The 21,255-nt window shown below is 40.9% G+C and overlaps 1 protein-coding gene across 2 annotated transcripts in view; it reads left to right on the top strand.

The window, feature by feature from the left end:
- Positions 1-21,255, top strand: part of KANK1 (KN motif and ankyrin repeat domains 1) — a 214,123-nt gene that overhangs the window by 16,902 nt on the left and 175,966 nt on the right. The window lies entirely within an intron of this gene.

The raw sequence follows: 21,255 nt of genomic DNA, 5'->3' as shown, positions 1-21,255 counted from the left end.
GCTTTCTTCAAGTTTATATAGCACTGTTAAACTGCCGTGTAGAACTTCATGATAGTCATTTTTGCTAACTGGTGGATGCCTCATTTATTGCTTCACTATTTTTTCCCTTGTTCTCAAATTTTTTTTTTTTTCTGTTTTTAAAATTAAGGTAAGTTAGTATAGTTTTGAAGGTTGCCTGATGCCCTTTTTGGAACAAGGTTGTATATAAACACATATATTATGTTTACTTGGTACAGTTAAACTTTTTAAGAGGGCCTACTTATATGAAGTTCGCAGAGAGAGGAAGGAAGAGGAGGTGGAGTAGGGTAGGGAGAACACCCCTTTCGGTGCTCTTTGTCCCCTTTATTGTTCTCACAAGCAGATGTGTGTGCTTAGGGGATTCCTGGGGTCTCTGTCCCTTGCACTCAGGGCGAAACTCTTTCTGGCCTTTTGATAATGAGGAAGGGGCTCCTGATGTGCCATGGGATCTGATTTCCAGGCGCAGGACCAAGAGTTGGATTGAACTGGCAGAATGAAAACAATGTAATAGACACTTCTACAGGGATGGGTCAGGAAGGGACTGCAGGCTAATTTGGGGGGTTGAAGTTGGTATTTCCCAACAAGCTACTCTGACTTCTCATCCAGCTTACTCTCCGAACTCTGATATTCTCCTTGGGCTCACAGTGCCTGTCTGCCTGTGTTCTCCTGACCTCCTGCCCCTGACCTGTCCTGGCTTGTCCTTCATTACTCTCCATTGGTGCATACGGATTGTAGTAATCATGCAGAATTGGCCAAAACTCTGGACTGCAGTGCGGTAGCTTCGCCTTGAAAGTGCCTCCCTTGAACTCTGATTTGATGATACAACTTTGCTGTTGTTGATGGATAATATAAAGTATGCTCATGTTAAACTTTTTTCTACATTTGCTAGTTCTCCTCCTGGCTTACTTGCCACTCCTTTTCAGTTATCTTTGCCAGTTCTTCATAGCTATGATTTTGGAAAGGTGTGTGTGTGTGGCAGGGAGGGGGGGGGGCTGCACGGATGGTTAGGGCTCAATCCTTGATTCTTTTTCTAGACATCTGCTCCCTTGGTGATCTCATCTAGCCTCAAAGCTTTAGGTATCATCCATATTCCGATTATTCTTACATTCGTTTCTCCAGCTGTGACTTCTTTTCCCAACATCACACTTACATGTCCAACTGCCTCCTGGTGTTCCCACCTGGATGTCTGATAGCCACCTCAAGCTTGGCAGGGCTGAAATGGAATTCCTGGTTTCCCCCCAAACTCATTCTTATCACAGTCTTCCTTGATAGATGGTAAATACCCCCAAACTGTGGCTGTGTTTGCCCTCTGTTCTTTCCTCTCCACCTAGAATCCATTAGCAATTCCTGTTAACTCTACCTTAGAAATATATCCAGAACCTGTTGCCTCTTCCCCGTTTTCCACTGCCATCATTCTCTCCTCCCTCGATTACTGCAGCAGCCACATGACTGGTCTCCCTGCTTCAACAGTGGTCCCTTAAAAACTGAAGTCAGATGAGACACTTTTCTCCTCAAACCCTTTCTTGGCTTCCTGTTTCTGTAAGAGAAGTTTTTACAGTGAACCCTGTGGCATTCTTGACCTCTTGGCCCCTGGTTACCCGCTAGCATCCTCTCCAGCACTCTTCCTGCTTCTGTGCTCAGCAGCAGCGGCTCTTTGTTCTTCCTCAGAGATGCTACGTACTTGCCCTTGGGGCCTTTGCACAGGCTGCTCTTCTTATCTCTGTGCTTGTTCATGCTGAGTCCTGCTCAGATGGCACCATCTCAGTACCTTAACTGTTCAGAATTATAATCTGCCTTCCCTTGACCCTCTTTGCCTAGTTCTTCCTTTTCTTTCCCCTATAGCATACTAACTTCACCTGCGATGGTTACTGTCCATCTACTGCCGTAGGATATGGGCTTCCCCAGGGCAGGGATCTTTATCTGGTTCATTGGCTGATGTATATCAGACTTCCAGAACAGAGCCTGAAAATGTAGAAGGCATTTAATGGATTTTTTTTTTTTTTTTGGTAAGTCTTTATTGAATTTGTTACAATATTGTTTCTGTTCTTTGTGTTTTGGGTTTTCTGGCCCCAAGGCAAGTGGAATCTTAGCTTCCAGACTAGGGATTGAACCCATACCCCTTGCACTGGAAGGTGAAGTCTTAACCAGTGGACCACCAAGGAAGTCTCTAAAACTTTTTGTTTTGTATTGGAGTTTAGTGGATTAACAACATTGTGATAGTTTCTCCTGCACAGCACAGTGACTCAGTGGTATATATACATGTATCCATTCTCCCCCAAACTCCCCTCCCATCCAGGCTGCCACATAAGGGTTGAGCAGAATTCCCTGTTCTATACAGTAGGACCTTGTTGGTTATCCATTTTAGATATAGTGGTGTGTAGCTTTCAATCCCAAACTCCCTAACTATTCCCTCCCCCAATCCTGTAAGTGCGTTCTCTAAATCTGTTTCGTTCATTTGTGTCATTTCTTTTTAGACTCTGAATATAAAGGATATCATATGATAGTTCTCTTTCTCTGACTTCACACAGTATGACAATCTCTAGGTCATAGCAAATAGCATTCTTTCTTTTTAATGACTGGGTAATATGTCTTTGTATGTATGTACCACATATTCTTTATCCATTCCTCTGTTGATGGACATTTAGGTTGCTTCTGTGTGTTGGCTATTGTAAACAGTGCTGCAATGAACATTGGGGTTCATGAATCCTTTCAGATCCTGTTTTTCTCCAGATAAGTGCCCAGGAGTAGGATTGCAGGGTCTTACGGTAGTTCTCTTTTTAGTTTTTTAAGGAATCTTCATACCGTTCTCCATAGTGGCTGTACCAATTTACATTCCCCAATACATCTTTATTGTTGAATAAACTACTGATGAGGATTTGCTGTGCCATTCAGAATCCCTCTGAGGAGGAAGTGTATGTTTCAGTTCTCTGTTTGAAAAGCGTTTACAGTATTTCTCTGATGAACTGGGACTTTTTTCTCCCAGTCATGAAAGTTGTGTACCTCATCCAGTTTCCATTTATGCTTTGGCTCCCAGGATGCCAGGAACTAAGTTTTATGCTCAACTTTAATAGTAATTCTGTGTTTCAGTATATAGGTAAAATAATACAATCATTTCCCTCCTTTTCTGTCTCCCCTCCCTGTAGCTCAGATGGTAAAGAATCTGCCTACAATATAGGAGACTCAGGTTGGATCCTTGGGACAGGAAGATCTGGAGAAGGGAATGGCAAGCCACTCCAGTATTCTTGCCTGGAGAATCCCATGGACAGAGGAGCCTGCTGGGCTAAGTCTATGGGATCGCAAAGAGTCAGACAGGACTGAGCGACTAACACCACTACTACTAGCTTTCATTTGTTGATAAGTTGCTTTGTAGTTCTTTTTCTTTGTTTTTGGACAAGAACTATACCTTTTATTGTTAGACCATTCAAGTAACCTTTAGAGTAATTGGTGTGTAAGAATTCTTTTCTGTTCTACAAAGAAGTCACAGTTTGTCAGAGAGTTGTTTGTCTTAGCTTATAGCTGATTTTCTTTTGAGCTTTCATCCAGGTCATCATGATTGTTTCAGGCAGTGTGCTTACTGGTTTGATCAGTATTCTGAAACAGCAATTTTGATTATGTTATCTCTTCATAGGCTTTTATTTGATTGAATTATACTTATACAGATATTAATGTACTTGTAAACTACCATTGTCTACTTCTTAGGCTCAGTCAGTTCAGTTCACTTGCTCAGTCATGTCCAACTCTTTGTGACCCCATGAATTGCAGCACTTCTTAGGCTAGTCAGTCCCAAATTCTTGCTTCTTAAACCCAAGGGCCTTTATTTCTGACAGAAAATTTGAGCAATTTCTTACCCCAGTTCAATAAGAGAAATTGTTGGCTAAAACCAGGGAGGATTAAATTAACAGAAGGCTGTTCAGTCTGGATACCTAACTGATGCCCTAGCACGTGCTTTTAAAATGAGAGTTGTTTTAGGGGTGTCTAAAGCCATAGGCCTAAATGTCTTCCTAGAACTTCAGTTTTGCTTGAAATTTTTAGAGAAACCGCTTTTCAATTTGAGCAAGTTCTGTCACAAAGATGCTTAAAAAAATCTGCAAAACATCACATTCATGAGTTGGTCAAATGTGAGTTAATAATTCTAGTAAATGTTGTACTTTTATTTAAGCAGGCATGTGGTGATGTTAGCCACGTGATCTAGGAGTGTAAGCCTCAAGGCTTATGCCAATTTCCCTGCTCCTCTAGCTGCTAATTAAGCATTAGAACTGAAAATGGGAATTTTGCAGTGACTCTTTTAGTAACCACACAATGTTTTTTCATATGTAATTTTTAAAATTTATGTATTTATTTTCGGCTGTGTCACGTCTTCGCTGCCATGTGGGCTCTTCTCTAGTTGCGTTTTCATTGCGGTGCAGGGGCTTCTCATTGTGGTGGCTTCTCTTGCTGCAGATCACAAGCTCTAGGGTACATAGGTTTCAGTAACTGAGGCAGGTGAGCTCAGTAGTTATGGCTCCCAGGCTCCAAAGCACAAGCTGAATAGTTGAGGCAGGCACATGGGTTTAGTTGCTCTGAGACATGTGGGTTCTTCCTGGATCAAGGATCAAACCTGTGTCTCCTGCATTGGCAGGCAGATTCTTTACCACTGATCCACTGGGAAAGCCCACAACTGGTGTTTTTGTTTTTTTCAACAAATTGAGTTTTTCACTCAGAGGATCAGTAGTTTCCATTTATTTAAAAAATCTGATTACCTAAAGCCATTGTTTCTTACAAATCAGTTCAGTTTCCTATTCAAGTTGCTTTTAATCAAGTCTTGCATTCAAACCCACACACATCCTTAACTTCACCTCTCATAAGAATGAGGTAATGGAAATCACAAGAGTACTGGGAACACCTTCAAAGAGTCTATCCATCTGACATTGTGTCTGAGGCGTTCTCCTAATGAATGGGTCAACCAGGGGATGCCCATGTCCCTAACCTTCAGGTTGGAGTTGGTGGACAGTACCAGCACCAGTCACCTAAAAACCATAGGTTGTTCTTAGATGCTATTTGAAATGTGGATTTTATTACATTGGTAATACAGATTAGCCCATCACTGAGTCTCATGTGTTTTAAAAAAACAAAACATGAATATTGGCTCTATGGAAAATGTCAATGTTTTGTATGTTTGTGTGTATATACTTTAAAAAGTTAAATTACCCTGTAAGGCCTGTAAATGAAAATAGAAGCCCCTCTGCCCTACTTTTCTCCCCTGATTCCTTCTCCTTACAGAAAACTACTTAGAAATCTGTTTTTCTCCTAATGTTGTTGAAAATGGTGGTACTTGTGACTGAAAATGACAGTATTTTGAGAAAATATGCTTATTCTGTCATTTCTTGATTTTTTAAAATCTGAATTTGGGTATTGTTTCCTGTCTTCATACTGTGGAAGATGAGACTGTAACTCATAATATCTCCCACGGAGTCTTTTCTAAAATCCTCCTAATGTAAACCTAGTTGCTTAATTTGATTAATATATAACATTTAGATTATAGTGACTGTGAAAATCATTCATAACTAAGATGTGTCATTCAAATGACATTTCCTTCCTCAAATACACCTTTTTCTCATCCAGAGTTAAGAATGGTTAGATTTATGTACCTCTCACTGATTCACACCCAGGTTGAAGCCCAACCTTCTTCTTTATGTTTAAAGACCTCAGGATAGCTGTCTGATCTTTTCCTTCTGAAGGCATTCCTTATGAAGTGTGCCTATCAGCCCGGAGATGCCCCTTATTCCTGTTTCCTGGATCCCATGATGTGTCCTTTCCTTGTGGTGTCTCTTGGTCTCTTCTCTTGGTGGAGGGCATTAGCCAGCAGCTTCTGAGAAGATTTACATGGGAGATATATTTTCATGAAATTTGGCATGTCTTTAAGTCATACCACCTAACTCCCACACTCTTGATAGTTTAGCTAAATGTACTTTTCTGGTTTGCAAATCTTTTTCCTTCATAACTGACAAGATTTCTTGCAAAAATTCCAGCCTTTTATGAAAGCTGGAACTTTTCCCTCTCTTCTCTTTGAAAGGTTTTAGTGTCTTTTATGGGTTTCCCTTGAGGCTTCCCTGGTAGCTCAGAGGTTAAAGCATCTGCCTGCAATGCTGGAGACCTGGGTTCGATCCCTGGGTCAGGAAGATCCCCTGGAGAAGGAAATGGCAACCTACTCCAGTATTCTTGCCTGGAGAATCCCATGGATGGAGGAGCCTGGTGGACTACAGTCCACGGGGTCACAAAGAGTTGGACACGACTGAGTGACTTCACTCTTCACTTGTGGCTCAGCTGGTTGTCCCAGGTATTCTCATTGATCTATTTTCATTAAATTTTCTGGACACAGAATTGCCTTCCCAATCTAGAAACTTATGTTTTTCAATTATTGGAAAATTTCTTGAATTATCTTTGATAACTTTTTCTCTTGATTGAAATATTGATCTTCTGGAGCAGTCCTCTCAATTTTCTTACCTTTTTCTCCTAGAGCTTTGTCTGTTTTTTTTTCAATATTGGGTTGAATTCTTCAGCTTTACTTACGACCATTGTATTGAATTAAAAAGTAATTTTCAAGTGGATAATGCATGACTCAAATTTAAAGGAGAGTGTGTGTGCTGTCACTCAGCCATATCTAACTCTTTGTGACCCCATGGGCTATATATAGCCCACCAGGCTCCTCCTAAAAGAGCACAGTGAAAAGCCTCCCAGTTCCTGCCTGGCCACCACATTCCCTCCTCAGAGACAGTCAGTGCCATTCCTTTCAGAAGTACTCTGTCTGTATATAAAATCAAATATGGGTTTATTCTCATATTCTCTTCCCCTTTAAAGTCACAAATTATACCATTCTTTACATTTTGTTATGCACCTTCTTTTTTCATGTAATCATGCCTTGAGATTCCATGGTGTAGGTACAATTTCTCCTATATTTTTATAGTTTTAAACACAACAACATAGTATTTCTTCTTACAGATACTCTGTGTTTTGTTGACTATTTCCTATTGATTTTGCTGTTTGTAACAATGGTGCAAGAGATAATTTTGCATACACCTTGTTTTGTTCACATGTGACAAATTCTGAATATGGAATTAGTGAAAGGATTTGTGGTGGCGCAGTGGTAAAGAGACACAGGAGTGCTAGAGACACAGGAGATACAGGTTCAGTCCCTGGGTTCGGAAGATCCCCTGGAGAAGGAAATGGCAACCCACTCCAGCATTCTTCCCTGGAAAATTCCATGAACAGAGGAGCCTAACTAACTACAGTCTGTGGGGTTGCAAAGCATCGGACAACAACTGAGCGCTCACATACATAATTGTAATAAATATTGCCCCAAATGTCTTCCATAAAAATTGTGCTACTATGAATAATTATCACCAGCAAGGTATGAAAGTACCTTTTTCCACATCTGTGCCAACATATTATGTTATGAAACTGCTTAATCTCTGGCAGTTTGATAAGTGAAAAATGGTATTTCATGTGGTTTTAATGTGCGTTTGTCTTAAGAGTTGAATATCTTTTTATGAGTCTATAAGAGCCATTTGTATTTACCTTTCTGTGAACTATTTTATCCTTTGCTACTGGGCTGTTAGTTTTCAAGTTGTGACACTTTATTTATGAAGGAAATAGGACCTTTTTTGGTAATAAGAATTAGAGTTGTTCCCAGTTTATTTCATTTTTTGGACTTGGATTATGTTGCATTTCTTCAGGTAGGTGAATTTACCAACTGCTTGTTTGAAAGCCTTTGAATTGAATGCCATAAAGGGAAAAAAGTCTTCTCCAGTCTAAAATGTATATTTTTGTATGTTTTATAAAATATATATTTATATAACATATATTTTTCTGTATTTTATAAAATATATATTTTTATATATTCTACCTGGGTTTTTCCTAGTACTTCTGTGGTTTCCATTTTTATAATTAAATTATTAATCCATCTCAAATTTATTTTAGGAAGTAGGGATGTCAGGTTTACCTTTTTCAGATGGCTGCTGGTTTTCCCAGTATTTATTAATAATTCATTTTTCTTTCTCTTTTTTTGATTGCAGATGCTACCTACCTTTACAATATACAAAATCCCATATGCTTTTGTGTCTGTTTCTGTTCTGTGGCTCTGCTGAGCTATTCGTATTTTATTTGTAACATTATTCTAATTGTTAAAAGTTTTCCAACATATTTTTGTATTAGGGAAGATTAAATTTTTATTTTTATTTTATTGTTGATGTTCATCATCAATTTTGCACTAACGCTTGAATTATGTAAATTTTAAAGGAAACCAATCAGAATTTTATATAGTGTAAAAAGAAGTACACCACCCTAGGTAAGGTCATAGTTTTCTAACTCAAAGCTTGCTTTCTTTTTTCCAATGAGTAGGAAGCAGGATGCCAAAACAAGGATAAGAGGTACTTAATTATTCACCTTTGGCATCAAAACTGGCTTACACATCAGAATATTTAGCCTTGAGGGAGAGAAAAAAAGTGATTACATAGGTCAACAATTGCACAGCAAAACTCAGCTTTGAGAGTTGAAGAGACTTGATTGTGGGAACACTAAGTCATTTGAGATGAGCTTAGTTCATTCTCAGGTGATGAAAATACATGATCAGTAGTCAGCTGTAGTGCAAGTCACATTGGTGATTTTCCTTCAGTGAAAAGCCTTTATCCATCTGAGATGAGAAAAGAGACTCAGTGAACCGGAGACCATTTCATTCTGAACCATGACAGCCTTTTGGCAGCTCTCCTCAGTGTTGCTCCGAATAGACTGTAAAATGGAAAAAATAGTTGCCACTTCTCTGTGTGTGTCTGTGTGAGCCAGACTGTTGCCATATTAATATTGTGACAGCAAGAAAGAAGAGAACTTGTTTAGGTGGCCACCTGAGCTGTACTGCATACTCATGAGTGAAGCATTTCAGAAACTGTTTTAATGAGTTTAAAACATTGACTATGGGTGCAAGCACAGATATATTATGGAGTAGACTTGTCTTAGCTCAGACTGCTGTAACAAAATACTGCAGACTGAGTTACTTAAGAGACGTTGTCACAGTTCTGAAAGTTGGGGGGGTGCAGTCCAATCAAGGTGCCTCGTCGTTGGGTTCTGGTGAGAGCCCACTTTCTGGCTTGTGGAAGGCTGTGTTCTTGCAGTGTCCTCTTGTGTGGAAGGAGGAAGGGCTCTGGCCTCTTCCTCTTCTTGTAGGAACACTAATCCCATCATGGTGCTCCCCCTCAGGACTACATCTAAACGTAATTACTTCTCAGAGGCCCCTCTCCAGATACAGTCACACTGGAGAGTAGGGCTTCAGCGTGTGAGTCTGGAGGGTACACAGATGTTTAGTCCATAACAGGACTGTAAACTGATGAGTGAGCTGTTCTGAGCCCCTGTGGTCAGTCCTCTCCTCAAAGGACTCTCAGGAAACTTTGGCTTCATTTAGACATTACAGTGTGTATAGATTGAACAGTAATTTGAGAGTGTTCATCTCCCTTTAGGAACTCTGGACCTAAAACTTGGGTTTAAAATCTTCCCTGTAATGCCTGGAGTGGGCCCAGGGTCTTCCAGAGGTTTGTTTTAAAAGGTGCTGCTGTGGCCTCATTTCCCTTTATAAGTGAGAAATTTCAAAAAAAGAAGCAGTCACTTGAATGTTAGCATACGTTTTCCTGTTTGTTTTATGTTTTTTAATATCATTTTTAAGTGTACAATCCAGTGGTATTAAGTATATTCACATGGCTGTGCAGCCGTCACCAGCATCCATCTCCAAGAGTATTTTCATCTTCCCAAACAGAAACCCACTAAATACTAACTCCTTAATTACCCACCCCTCCCCATGACAACAACTATGCTACTTTCCAGTTGTTTTATTTTATGTTTAGATATATAGCTGATACTCAGAAGCTAAACACTTCTTATTTGAAAGTCTGAACCAAGCTACTTGGCTTGAGCATACATTTTGCTGGTTAAGCCTGTGATTAAAATTCACTCTTAATCACTGGTTTTAAAACATCTTATAAGTGGGTAAAACTGCTTGAGTTTATTATGAAGAAATGTACTTGCAGTTTTCTAGAGATCAGAGATGTCCTTACCCATGGTAGCATCTCGGTCAACTGTGCATATTGTTTCTCTTAGCCAGAAAGCAAAACTGGCCATTGTGGTTATGATAAAGCTTGTGTACACAGCCGTAGGAGGGGGCAGGAAGGTAGCTGTGATCAGAGTCCCTAGGTAACTTTCTGAAAATGGTGGAGTGTCTGGCACTGTGTGGTTGCCGGTCAGAACGTTTTGAAATTGGATTTTGTCCTGCAGTGATGGTAAGTCTTTGACAAGAAAGGCACTTGTGAATATTTGCATTGCTTTGAAGCCAGTGCCAAGAAGATACTATGACTGATGGCCAGTCAGAGGCAAAGATGGGTATGTGAGGTTTTCATAACATAGGAATAAAGATTGTTGAAAAAAGGAGACAATATTGTCAGTAAAATTCGTTGAACCTGCAGGGCAGTTTGGACGAATCATAGCTGTTTTAAGAATCTGCTGCTCATAACGGTGTATCATAGACATTAATCCTGAGTTAAGAGTGTGAATTTAGGATCAGAGTTTAGGTCTGCGGATTTGTGACTTGGGCGTGTTGTTTAACCTTTCCAAGTTTGTCCTTTCTCAGTTTGTTCATCTGAAGAATGGACATGGAGACAGTTACTAGGATCTTTGTAAGGAACAGATGAGATAACGCATAGGTATTTAAAGTGTTATATGAAACCTCTTATGCCCCTGAAAGAAACATATAAAATGGAAAGTTTTATATACATATATATTTTAATCTTCAAAATACTTGATCTTCCAGTCTGAGTTATTTGACTTATTTGAATCCCAAATAGTTTTTCCTTGATCATGTTTGGATGTCTGGACTATCCTGATTGACTGCCTAGTGAGAAGTCAGGGATAACAGAGGCTGGTTTTTGGCACAGTCGATCAAAACCAGGGTGTCATTCCTAGTTTCTGATGAACTAAGTGAGGCAGATGCAAAGGTCATGTGAACTTGGAACGGTTCCTACCCATTATGTTGTTTTGCTGTTCAAAAAGTAGTCTGGAATTTGTTTTCAGTGGCTAAGTTCATTATCTAACTGTCTCCAAGCCATGCCTCCTGTCTCCAGGCTTGCGAAAAGCAAAACAAAGTCACTGTGCGCCCACATCAGCCTTTTAGGAGGCTCTGGAGATTGGCTGACACGCCCAGCACTCACAGATTTGGGTTCACAGAAGGAGAGGGATACGTCGCCCAGTCCTTTTCCCACTCTTTGTTTACCCACAAGGTTCAGGAGAGATGTGCAGCATGGGGAGCAGAGAAAGGGGGGCATAAAAAGACCCAGCCCTGTTGTCATATGCACCCAGATGATACATCCACCTTGATAACTGCCTGTTTGGGTTAACTGGGAAAGGGCCTGAATAATCATAGTGGGAGTATGAAGAATGAGCCTTTAGAGCTACCCAACTGGTGGAAATTTAGAAAATGTAATGTAGAAATGTATGTTTCTCCAGCTTGTAAATCCCAAACAATGGGCTTGTTGGAAGGACTTTTGAAGCTTGTTTGTTCTTTTTGAAAGCATTATTGTGTTCAGTGGGTACATGTGCTTCGGTCATAAAAATGTGTGCCTTAATTACATTGCCAGGGAGGCTGTGAATTTTACTGCCAACAAAGTAATGTAAGATGTGATGTCTTCTCAACAGGCACCAGGAGATTTTTTTTGAGAAAAAGAAAGGCAGAAAATGCTGCTCTTAGGCAGAAAATGCTGACTGTGTTGGCAGATGTATATATTTTGTTTTATAAACATACTAGTGGAGAATGATTTAGTTCTTTGCCAGCTGGTTTTGTCATAATAATTCCTAAGGTGAATTCCCCTCCCCCCCTTAGTTATGCAGTAGCCTGCTGGCAGACATTTAACTATTGACTGTTAATCTTGGGGAATGCTGCTGCTGCTGCTGCTAAGTCGCTTCAGTCGTGTCCAACTCCGAGCGACCCCATAGATGGCAGCCATCAGGCTCTCCCATCCCTGGGATTCTCCAGGCAAGAACACTGGAGTGGGTTGCCATTTCCTTCTCCAATGCATGAAAGTGAAAAATGAAAGTGAAGTCATATCTGACTCTTAGTGACCCCATGGATTGCAGCCTACCAGGCTCCTCCGTCCATGGGATTTTCCAGGCAAGAGTACTGGAGTGGGGTGCTATTGCCTTCTCCGCTTGGGGAATGAACTACTGTAATTTACCATCAAGGGTACAGAGACAGAAAGAGATATTCAAATGCTTTTAGGGCCTCTTTTCTTCCCAGTGATGTCTTGTCCCAGAAATTTTATGAAAGCTCCAAAACTAAAAAACAAAACAAACAAACAAAAATTTACAATAGGAAAAAAAGCTTTTCTCAGTAGAAAATTCTATGAGTTTCTATAAAATTTTGCTTTGTCTTACCCCTATATGAATAACTGAGGTCTTTTAATTTTTGTTGTGTTTTATAATTTCATGGATGAAGAGGGGAGGCTGAGGTAGGAAGCCAGGCAGGAGAATTAAAAATGATGCCTTTCTTTAAGGGTGCCTCTTTCACCCCCTCCTGCTTGCCTCTCGACCGTGGGACCCAGCAGCATCACTTCCTGTCCAAGTTGGCACTGGCGATGGCACAGTATCTCTGCCCAGTGTTCTCAGACTGCAGCTGGCAAGTTTCCAGTAACAGAGTCACCAGCAGGAACAACTCAACCTCCTTTCTGTCTTTCTCTGCTTCCTTGGGCAGTTTCCCCAGCCCTCAGTCCATCTGTCCCTTGCTTTTTGGAATAGCCCTATTGAGTCCTCAAATCTTGCCTTTGATTTATAGGAGCACTGGCTTCCTAAGCATCCATGTTTGCCTCTTTCTTCTTTCATGCTTAGGCCCTAAGTATTCTCTAGGGAAGACTTTTCTGTGGGAGAAAGGAAGGATATATTCCTGTCCAGTTGTTTTCCCCTCTAGACGGGGTCAGAAAAATAGCTCATACTTTGGAGTGCCTACTCTGCACTCAGCACCACACCAAGGACTTTCTGTGCATGACCTCATTTAATCCCCAGAACAGTCCTGCGAGATGGGTGCATTATTGCTGCATGCAGGTCAGAGAGGTCGTTTGCCCCAGGTCAGATGGCTGGGATGTAGCAGCGTTCCAAGGACAGTGGCCTTGTGCATTGCAGGGTGAGACGGTCTGTCCAGTGAAGCTGCTGGGTGGCAGAGGTGTCCCCGGTTTGTCAGGGGCCTCCCCCCATCTGGGGCTTCAGTTTCTGAGACCACAGTAGGCAGTATGGTAGATGGTGGTGTTTGTGATTTCCTCTGCTCTTGACCATTTAGGTATATCTCTCTAAGGTGATTTATACTTTCTCTTCTATGGTCTTGACTTCTTTCTGAGTCCTCCTTAGCAATCATTAACAAACATCTATATGTCCACAAACAGGTCTGTCCAAGGCAATCTAGACTTTCTCTACCATCCTCTCCAGAAGGCTTCCAGGCTCCACTCACTGCTCAAATCTAAAGCCACTTCCATATTTCTAGATCTGTTCTAGCAGCACCCCACTTCCAGGTACCAAAATCTGTATTCATTTTTCTAACCTAGCTGTAACAAAATCCACAAGTTTAGTGTGTAAAACAACACAAATGTATTATCTTACAGTTCTGTAGGTCACAAGGTCAACACAGGTCTCACTAAAATCAAATCAATGGGTGGGCAGGGCTAGTTCTGGGAGAGAATCTGTTGTTTCCATCTTCTTGAGGCCACCTGTGTTCTTTGGCTCATGACCCCCTTCCTCCATCTTCAGAGCCACATCAGTGAGTTGCATCCCTTTCATGCTTTGAGTTTTTCCTGCTGCTACTGCTCTCTCTCTCTGACCACAGCCAGAAAACGCTCTCTGCTTTTAGGGATTCATGATTACACTGGACCATATGGATAACCCAAGGACGTCTCCTATCCTTAAAGGTCCTTAACTATAATCACATCTTCAAAGTCCTTTTTTGCTATGTAACATATCATAGAGTCATAGATCTGGGAATGAGGACTTGGACATCTTTGTGTCTGGGGGTTGATTATCCTGCCTGCTATAGAAGGCACAATATGAACAGATTACACAGTTAGCTCTGGTCTTAGTTTGCAGCCAGCATTCCTATAGGTCAAGCATGTGGTTTTTATTACAACAAATATTTTATTCAGGGCTCAGGAGTTCCATCTGGCTGGCAGCATGCACCTTGCAGGACAGGTCTGAGATGAGCAAAAGCTCTTGGAAGACTGGAAGCTTCCCCCTTACCTCTTTTAGTAAAAAGGAGGGATAGAAGCAGGGAGACCACTTGAGTTTTGACTGTCTTCCTTATTGTGAAATTAAGAACTAAAACTAAAACAATAACAACAAAAAAGGCTTTCATAATGGAAATACTAGTGCTTATATATAAAATAGACCCATGTCTTAATAGGCTGTTTCTTCTTTGAAGACAGAGCTCAGCTGCATTGTAGTTTGAACCTCTAATCTTCCATGGGAAAATTGGACCCCTCGGAGGCACTTGGTGTGTTTCTGAGCAGGGTCTGCTTGGGTGGATGGGAGGCCCCCTCTGCTTGCCACCTGTAATTTGATGCCACTTCCCCTCTGACAGCTGCTTAGCCTCTAGAGCACTCACAAGTTAAATCTTGTCTCAGGAAATAATTTGCTCGAAGATCAAAGCATAGATAGGATAAATTAATTTTTCAACAAATCACAGGTCTGAGAGAATGTAAACATTGTCTCAAGTGCTACTAGTGTCCTTTATGAAGGAGTAATTGGAAGGGGATTCTTTTTTTTTTTTCTTCTAAGATAGTTCTGCATTTGTTGGCTTGTGTCTTACTATGTTAAAAAAGACTTGCATTTAATGCAGATAAGGCCCTGAAGCAGCCAGTTATTTCTGTGGATTTCAACACCTATCTCACTAGAGCAGTGGTTTTCAAGCAGTATGGGTGGGGGGTGAATTTGCACCATAGTGGGCTTTTGGCAATGTCTGGAGAAGTTTTTTTATTCTAATGATTCAGGGGAATCAAGTGGGTAGAGGCCAGGGATGCTCCTAACACCCTACAATGTACAGAACAGCTCCCACTACAGACAGTTACTCAACCCACAATGTCAGTAGTGCTGAGCCTTGAGAGACTTTAGAGGGATTGTTTTCTATTTTTCACTGATTTGGCTGTGTCTTTAACACATGGACAATCTCTGTGAGGTTTTCAGACCTTTTAGTTTCTCACTCAGCATAACACCTTGCCATAGGCGCATCTATGGAGTGGATTCTTCCTGCCACCCTTGTTAATGCATTCATCTTCTTTTGTCTCAGAGCAGAGCTGTTGAGAGCAGTGTTTGCCAGGTAGTGCCAAAGCCTGCGTGATGTAGAGAGTGGAACGAACACAGGCTCTGGTCTTCTCAGCCTCTGCTTCCCCATCTATAAAATGGAAGTAACAGTAGTACCCAATTTAGAGTTTCTGAATTTAAGAAAGATGGCGTTACAACGTGTTTGGCATGTAATACCTGCTCGATAGATGTGTTCTTTTCGTAGGCAACTTAGCAGGAGGCCATTCAAAGTCCAAGGAGCCTAGGACCTCTCTCTTTTTTTTTAAAGTTGCATATTTAAGAGTGACACAAATTCTTAAGTATTCTGGGTTGTTCTCAGCTCTCTGGGAAGGAGGAGAACTTAAAGCTTTTCAGTAAAGGTTACTCTGTGATTGACAAGAGAGTCTGAAAAGTACCTAAGAGGCACGTTTTGCCTCAGACTACAGCCATTTAAAAAACTAAACTGGAAAAAAAAAATAAATAAATAAAATAAAAATAAAATAAAAAACTAAACTGACAGAAACTAGTTTGAGTTGGAACATTGCTGACTTACTTATAGATACCTGTAAAGGTTCCTTTTCAAACAGGTGGATTTCTGCCATCAGTTGCTATTTGGCAAAAGCTACTTCTTGCTCAGTTACTTATGTTGAGAGTCAGCTTAGAACATAGGGTTTGGAGTCCGATTTAAGAGAATTCTGTCTGTTCTGATCACAGCCTCAGCTCTCCCATTTCTAAAGTGGGAATAATACTGCTTCTCTCAGAAGATGGGCATAAGAATCATATGAAAGCATGTTTGTAAGACATCTAACTTCTTAAGTGGGGCTTCCCTGGTGGCCCAGATGGTAAAGAAACTACCTGCAATGCCAGAGATGTAGGTTCAATCCCTGGGTAGGGAAGATCTCCAGGAGAAGGGAATGGCTACCCACTCCAGTATTCTTGCCTTGAGAATTCCATGGATGGAGGATCTTAGCCGGCTACAATCCACGGGGTCATGATAGATTTGGACACGACTGAACAACTAACACTTTCACTTTGACTTCATAAATGATATGTAAAGGTTATTGTTTGAAAATTTTCCAATTTTAAAATGTCACGTATGTAAATTTTATGAGAGGTAACAAGAAGTAAATTTTTACCCAACCTATTTATTAGCATTTCTGTCCAATTGTGTATTCGAGATGGAGAAGGCAATGGCACCCCACTCCAGTACTCTTGCCTGGAAAATCCCATGGACGGAGGAGCCTGGTAGGCTGCAGCCCATGGGGTCGTGAAGAGTCGGACACGACTGAGCGACTTCACTTTCACTTTTCACTTTCATGCATTGGAGAAGGAAATGGCAACCCACTCCAGTGTTCTTGCCTGGAGAATCCGAGGGATGGCAGAGCCTGGTGGGCTGCCGTCTATGGGGTCGCACAGAGTCGGACACAACTGAAGCGACTTAGCAGTAGCAGCAGCAGGGTATTTGAGAAAGTTGAACTCACTGCTGCTTATATGGAGGGAGAATCAGCACAGATCTCTGTGCCTTACAATTCTCAGGCCACCAGAGAGTGACTATCCCATATCGTGCTCTCAGTGCTACCAGAAACTAGCATGGGGCAGTTTATAACATGATATAGCCAGCTGATTTTACAGAGTTGGGATGGTTGCAAAAGTTGACATTTCTTTAGTTAATTTCTATGCCTGTCAGTTTGCCCTTCACCACCTTCAAAATCTAAGTCCAAATCCTTCTCTCTAGAAGGAGGCTACAGACTCTCTCTGCTTCATCCTGATGATTTCTCCATTTCACATCTCTTAACCACCCGTTTTTTCAAGCTGCCTTTACTTATTTACATTTGTAGATCTATTGCTTGGTAAACAGAACATTTCATATTATGCTGTTTGCCCACTTTGATGTGTTTTTTTTTTCCCCCTTGAGGATTAGTTCCATTTCTTATATGTGTGTTTATCACTATAGCTTCTGGTACAGAGAGGGGCATTCTGTAATTTTACTACTTATATTCACCTTTGATGATGAGTCATAACAGATTTGAGATTAGCAATTAACAGAGGGACCAGCCAATACTGTATGGGAGGACTAAGCGAGGTTGACGCTGGTGAGTGGTGAAAAGAAGAGGAACAGCATGTTTAGTTGGGCAATCAGGCAAATAAGCAGAGTAAGTGCTCTGATAGGGGAAGAACAGGCTATCATGGGCACTTGAACCAGAAACTTTAGTGGGACGTGGGGGTCAGAGGAGTTTAAGTGGAAACCTGTTGGATGAGGTGGGGTTAGCCAGGTGAAGTGGTGGATTTGGGCAAGAAGCTGTTCCAGCTAGAGGGGGAGAACATCCTGTATTTCAGAAGCAAAGTGAGTTTAGTTTGTGATTTCAGATTGGAGGGTACAGTTGAGTATGGGAGGGTGTGGCATGGGGAGACAGGTTATAAAGGGCCTGGCAGACCATGTTAAGAAATTGAAATCTATCTCAAGAGTGGTAAGAAATTATTATAGAGTTTTAAGCTGTTGAATGATGCAACTAGAAGGACAGGTTGGAAAATTCCCTCCGGCTTGGGGGATGTGAGGATGGCCAGAGAACTGAGTCACCTGTAGTGATACCCAGGTAGAAGTCTTAGTCTGGGCAAGGGCAGGGGCCAAGGGGTGGGAGCAGGATGGGCAGAGTGGAGGTTTCAGAGGTGACTGGGGAGGAAGAGTGAAGTACAGTGCCCAGCCTTCTGAGAAAACCAGCTGCTACCAGATGAGATGACTCCTAGGAGGTTTGTGCTAGAGGACAGTGAGTTTGGATTGAGTTCTGGGGGCTATAGGACATCAAAAGGGAGATGTCAGCTTAAATATGATTTTAAAGTTCAGGAAAAAGAGGAAGAGCACAGTGAGTTGCATTCTGTGAATCTCCCCCATATGGATTGTAGTTGCAGCTGTGAGGTAATGACCACGGGGTTGGGTGGGGAGGAGAGGGCTGAGGGCTAAACCCTGAAGGGCAGCCTGCAAAGGAGACTCAGGAGGGATGGTCAGGAAGGTCAGAGGAAGCCCTCAAGAGTGCACTTCAAGGAAGGCATAGTTACTGGTGTCTGATCCTGTGGAGCCACAAGAAGTGGGTTGTATGTGATGGCTTTGGCAGCAGGAATAGTTTCAGAAGCTTGATGGCTGCTGGGCCCAGAGCAGAGAGGGTGGAGGAGTGGGTGGGAAGTGAGAAAGGAGAAACAGTACGTGTTGATACAGTGCTTCTGCTGATATGGGTGGAGCCTTTGAGGCCTTTGGGAAAAACTGTGCCCCTGTGGGAGGAGGCAGTCCCGAGTGGGTGATGAGTGAGACTTCAGTTCCTATATACTGCCGTAGCTGGTGCCTGTGTTTAGTATGCAAACTGTACCCCTTGTGCATGGGGCCCTCGAAGATATTTTTGGTTGTTACAGTTGAACCTGGAGGGATGGGAGGGACTATCGCCCAGTAGGCAGAGGCCAGGGATGCTGCTGTTTAGCACATTGTAGCTTTTCACCTGTTTTTTGTTTTTTTGTTTTTTTTCCTTTAGTCATTTTCACTATCCACCACCCAGCCCCTAATAAGTACTCTAATGTGAGGTAACCTTGTGTCCTAAATTCTGTTTCTGGGCACATTGTAAGATGTCTGTATTTTAATACCGTTGGTCAGGAAATTCTATTTTGGCAACCCAGGGACGGATATTGCTTTAGCTAATCTAAAGTAGCCCATAATTCAGTGTCAGGTTGATAAAGCTTTAATGCACAGTCAGTCAGCCCATTGACTGTCAAGCTTGAAGAAAAGACAGGAAGTGTTTCTTGTCTTTAGAAGCAAGACTTGCTTCTGGCTTTGGGAAGAAAAGAGTACAAATGGTTCTCACCAGATAGGGTTGCGGCAGCTCTTCCAGCATTTTGGGAACAAATCAAGTCATTATCATGACGATGTCATAACTGTGTTCCCAGACCAGTTGCTGTCTGAAGCATTTGGGGCTGGCTGATGAGGAGAAGAATTAATTAGCAGCTCTCTCTCGGTGTCCTTTTTCAGCCTTCTCAGATTGCAGCCTGGGTCCCTCAGACATGTAGGCTGCTCATTTGATAATCTGTGTTTTACTCAGTACAAAAAGGTTGCTGGCTAAATGTTGTGAGCCCCTCTAACCTGAGGCTGCCAGTGTCCTGGGTCCAATGAATAAGAAAATCTACTGTAACGTGTTGTCAATGGGAAAGCATTTGAATTCACAGAACAGCCTTGGGGAATCCTGGGTAAGTTTGATGAACTAAATTACCTTTTCTGTTTTCAGAAATGTTTTACCCTGCAAAAGTGGGTGATTCTAAAGCCCTTGGAAGAATGAAAACAAGCTTAATATTAAGTTTTGGCAAAGAGTGTGCAAGACAGTGAGAATATAAGGGTTAAGAACAGGAAACATCTTAATTTTAAAATAGTGGTAGCGGAGGTGAATTAAAATGAACTGCCATGTTGAATGCAAGATATGTCTTGGTTGTGGACATGTTGCTTCTGAATTAATTATTATATGTAGAGGCTTATTTTAGGCCCCTCCCTGTAAAATTGATTTTTCATATAATTTAAAAAGATAAGGCTAATGATAAAATTCTCTTACTGTATGGTGAATGCCATATACAAATGGTAAACCATGCTTTTCTTATATCTGCATTTATAGCCTAACGAAGTCTACAATACTGTGAAAGGGCAAAGTGGTGGTGGGGAGAAAGTGGAAAGTTTTAGGCTAAAGAATATTGATGTAAATCTTATTTCCAATATGGCAAACTGATCGTGTAGTTAAGATTAACAGTTTGAGATCACTTCACATTTTTAAATTTTTTCCCTAGTCAGAACTATAGGAAATATTGATAAACATTTATCCTGTTTTTAAAGTTCTCCATACTATGACATAGCAGCAGCAGCATACTATGAAATTCATAATCTATCTTCATAACTTCAATAGCATGTGGTTATGTATAGTTAACAAAACTATTTCTCATGTATCTTTGATTTTGCCAAATTCTTTTATTAAGGTACTAAAAATTTGTTATGATAATTTCTTGAGAGAATTTTTTAAATACTTTCAGTTTTCTTGAGATATAATTGACACACAGCATTTTATATATTTAAGATAACATAGCATAATGATTTGACCTATATAAATGATGAAATGATTATCACAGTAAGGTTAGTGAACATCTGTCATCTCACATAGATACATTAAAGAAATAGGAAAAAAATGTATATTTCCTTGTGATGAGAACTCTTAGGATTTACTCTGTTAACAGCTTTCATATATAATGCACAGCAGAGTTAATTATATTTATCATGTTGTACATTACATCCCTCCTACTTATTTATCTTATAACTGGAATTTCATACCTTTTGACTACCTTCATCCAACCTCCTCCCCACACACCCCCCAACCCCCAACCCCACCTCTGGTAGTCACAAGCCTGATCTCTTTTGGTGAATTTGTTTGATGTTGAAGTATAATTCACATGCTGGTTCCTGGTATACAACATAGTGACTTCACATTTCTTTACTTTTCAAAATGATCACCATACGTCTAATGATCTGTTACCATACAAAGATATTATGATATTATATGCTATATTCCCTACACTGTACATTTTATACCTGTGACTCATTTATTTTGTAACTGAAAGTATGTACCTCTTAATCTCCCTCTCCACTACTTTCCTCTGGCAACCACATGTCTGTTCTCTGTATCTGTGACTCTTTTTGCTTAATTAAGTTTGTTCATTTGTTTCGTTTTTTAAATTCCACATATAAGTGAGATCATACAATTTTTGTCTTTCTCTGACTTATTGCATTTAGCATAATACCCTCTTAAGTCCATCCATCTTGTGGCAGATGGCAGGATTTCATTCTTTTTTATGGTTGAGCAAAATTCCATTATATATATACATTCCACATCCTTTTTATCCATT

Source organism: Bubalus bubalis, chromosome 3 (genome assembly GCF_019923935.1).
Source record: "Bubalus bubalis isolate 160015118507 breed Murrah chromosome 3, NDDB_SH_1, whole genome shotgun sequence".
Taxonomy (NCBI): Eukaryota; Metazoa; Chordata; class Mammalia; order Artiodactyla; family Bovidae; genus Bubalus; species Bubalus bubalis.
This window is presented reverse-complemented; position numbering and strand designations above follow the sequence as displayed.